Source organism: Meleagris gallopavo, chromosome 1 (genome assembly GCF_000146605.3).
Source record: "Meleagris gallopavo isolate NT-WF06-2002-E0010 breed Aviagen turkey brand Nicholas breeding stock chromosome 1, Turkey_5.1, whole genome shotgun sequence".
NCBI classification, from domain to species: domain Eukaryota; kingdom Metazoa; phylum Chordata; class Aves; order Galliformes; family Phasianidae; genus Meleagris; species Meleagris gallopavo.
Window position 1 is genome coordinate 5,937,228 of NC_015011.2, and position 3,602 is coordinate 5,940,829.

Below are 3,602 nucleotides of genomic sequence, written 5' to 3' on the forward strand. Positions count from 1 at the left end.
GAAATATTTAAAATAGTTTTTCTCCATGCAAGGATATATACAACTCAGTTATGCCCATTCCTTAAGTATGTTTTCAGTGTCAAAGACTTATGTGTTAAGTGCTACTGTAAAAACTGAAGGATTAATCCTACATAACCAAATATGAGGTTAGATTCTTCAGGGTTTATACAGCACTCTATCAAAATAATTTTGAGTACTGTCAAAAATCTAAAACTGTAACTACGAAATAATAGTTAAACATAATTTTCATAAATTGTTTCTTATTTAATCTCTTCTCAGAAAAAATTGAGTTGTTGAAATTTTATTTCTTATAGTATAAGGTTTACATTATCCATCCCTCACTTTTTCTGTTTTCAGTTTTCCTGCCATATAGATTAAAAAACCACCACTCACTAATGCCATACCTCTGATCCTTCTGCATTGAAATGATCCAGTGCTTGCTTCCTTAGTTCTCCTTTTATTGATCCATCAAGTCTCTAAAGAGATCAAATACTACAGTTAAAAAGGAACTCTCATACTATATTCTAATCAGAGCAACCTGAATGCATACTCAGTTGCCAAAAGAATTGAAGGCAAGGGGAGGAATGGGGGGGAAAGGAGGAGGAGGAGGAGGAGAATAATGCAACATTTCACACTATAGTAATTGCCAGCCTTTTTCTATACATAAAATTAAACTCTTAAGTGTTTTTACAGAAAGGACACTTTTACTTAAGATAAAGTGTCAAAGATTAAAGCTTCTTGGCTACTACCATCAAAATCCTTACCTGAAAAGGAAACTGACGATACTTCAAATATTCTGCTAGGATGTCTAGCATCCTCACCATCTGAGAGAAAATCAGTACTCTGTTGCCACGTTCTCGTAGACGAATCAGTAACTTGTCAAGGAGAATTAGTTTCCCACTGCTACGTATTAAATGCTACAAAGATAAGAAATTGTGTATTGCAAAATAAGTTTACCTCAACACTAACATACACCGCAGTTGGTTAGACATTCATTTTATGTCTGCTTTCTTGTCTACTGGCATAGGAAGAATGACAGAAATCCTGACATTCCATTAAAAACGCATTTTAAAATATGCGCACACAAGTCTCCTTGATCCAAACAACACGTACGGGTGACCACACAACACCACTATATACATTTACTAGTATGCAGCATTAACTGAACATGAAAGCTTAATAAGGATTTACTTAATAAGGATTTAGTCAGTCCTGATCTTGTAAAAGCTTATATATTAAAAAAAAGCACTCTAACTGAAAGCAGAGATACTAACTAGCATGTTTTTAAAAGAAAATGCATTTCTCTGGCTAATAAAACAGCATCTTATTAATCAAAATATTAGAGCAGTTAGAATACAGATTTGAGGTTTTTTCCTACCAAATCAACAACAAAAAACAACAAAAGACTGACTACTTTAGTATTACCTACTCCTCACTTTCCACATTTTGAACAGAAATAAGCACTGCTACTTAATCCTCTAATTATTTTTCAATAATGAAAAATCTGTCAAGTTTCTCAGCCAAGATAAGTGAGAGGAATCTTGTTTGTAGAGTACAACAGGCTTTAGATAGTTTACATCATCATCCCTTCTCAGCTCCAGTTGGAACAATTAGAACAGAAATTCAGGTGTACGTGGAACTTATTGTTGGAAACATTAAACGGGATCATGTGAGAGGTAGATTGTGTTTTTGCAGTGGAAGTTTTCAGTATTTTCTGTATATAGCACAGGATAAGTAAACTTTTATAAAGAAAACTCCTGAACTGAGTAAAGTTGAGACTGGGGCATTCCGACCTAGGGTAGAATTTGCACAGGCACCAGAGTAAAGGAGAGACAGAACGAATAAAATATTATCCTCCTATTGCTATGCAAGTCTAGAACTTACCCAAAGACAATGGGTTGGCAACAGGCATAGCTATGGAAATGTAAACATAGCTATGGAAGTGTAATGTAGCAACAGCATCAGAAGACTGAGAGCCTGAGACACTCAACAAATGAGTGCCAGGAGAGGCTTTACCTGCGTTGGACCCAGGGTATATAATGGAATGGATTTCACTGAGTAGTTGTGCAATTTCTCCCTTGTCAGTAGGGGGTGTGCACCCGTTATTGCAATAATGAATAAAATGCCCTTCACAGAGACCTTTGCCTGATTGGAAATTTTTTATCTTGAACATGTTTCTCACATCATGAAGGCTGCTCTGAAGGCAGATTTACAGTCCTTACAGGGGTGGACCAAGAGACTTCATGAAACCCTGCGAGACTTGAATGAGAGACCAAGAGAAGACAGACCCAGTGCCTGAAGAATGTTGCAGACAACTTGGGCCTCCCCACTTAGGATCCAAATTACAGGCAAGGACACCTCGCTCAAGCCACAAGTTGGCACCACGAATGATCTTCTGCTCCCCGTCCCTGAGGACCTAGAGCCCGGGAAACACAAGGTAAAATGGCCTTGGAAGGTGCAAGTAGTACCAAAATGGTGTGATCTCCTTGTACCTTGGGGGAAATTGTTAGAATCTGGGGGATCAGTAAATTCTCCAGTAGTCAGTACGTGGCCAGCAGAGGTAGCAGTTGACACCCTGATTTTCATGGCAAAGAGGACATTAATCATGTTCATGTACCCCCCCTTTGGTACCTGATATAGTGATCCAACCACAGATATCAGGCCAAAGGGTGTGGTATCAAAGGCCAGGACATACCCTGGTACAGGTGAAGGTGTTGACTCAAGACTGAAATACAACCTTTATCCTACCATGGAGGGATGACCTACCCCTCCTCATACCTTTTAAACATCTGTATTACTACTCTTGAGGTTATTAAGTACACAGGACAACTAGTAGGAGCAACACCACTCCAGCATGCTCCAGTGTCCATGAGGAAACATTGTGACACCTTATGGTGGACTTTTGAACTTCTGGGAACTGGCAAACGTGAACCTGAACTGCTACTGGTCCTTGAAAAAGATATGCCTCAAGAAGGAACATCAAGTGAGGGAATACAAGACTATTCAGAGCAGCAGCTGTGGAGCAAGATAAACAGCATGAGAAAGCAAGGTTGAGAGCCAAGGACATCTCCAGAAGAAGAGAAAAACAAGTCAAATAAGTTGCGTGATGACCGCGTGATAATTACCCTGAATCACAGAATCACAGAATTGTGAGGGGTTGGAAGGGACCTCTAGAGATCATCGACACCAACCCCCCTGCCAAAGCAGGTTCCCTACACCAGGTCGCACAGGTAGGCGTCCAGGCGAGACTTGAATATCTCCAGAGAAGGAGACTCCACAACCTCCCTGGGCAGCCTGTTCCAGTGCTCCGTCACCCTCACCGTGAAGAAGTTCTTACGCACATTCGTGCGAAACTTCCTGTGCTGCAGCTTATGTCCGTTTCCCCTCGTCCTGTCTCCACGTACCACTGAAAAGAGTCTGGCCTCACCGCTATGGCCGCCACACCTCAGATATTTATAAACCTGGATCAGGTCCCCTCTCAGTCGTCTTTTCTCAAGGCTAAACAGACCCAGCTCACTCAGCCTTTCTTCATAGGGGAGATGCTCCAGGCCCTTCACCATCTTTGTGGCCCTCCGCTGGACTCTTTCCAAGAGATCCCTGTC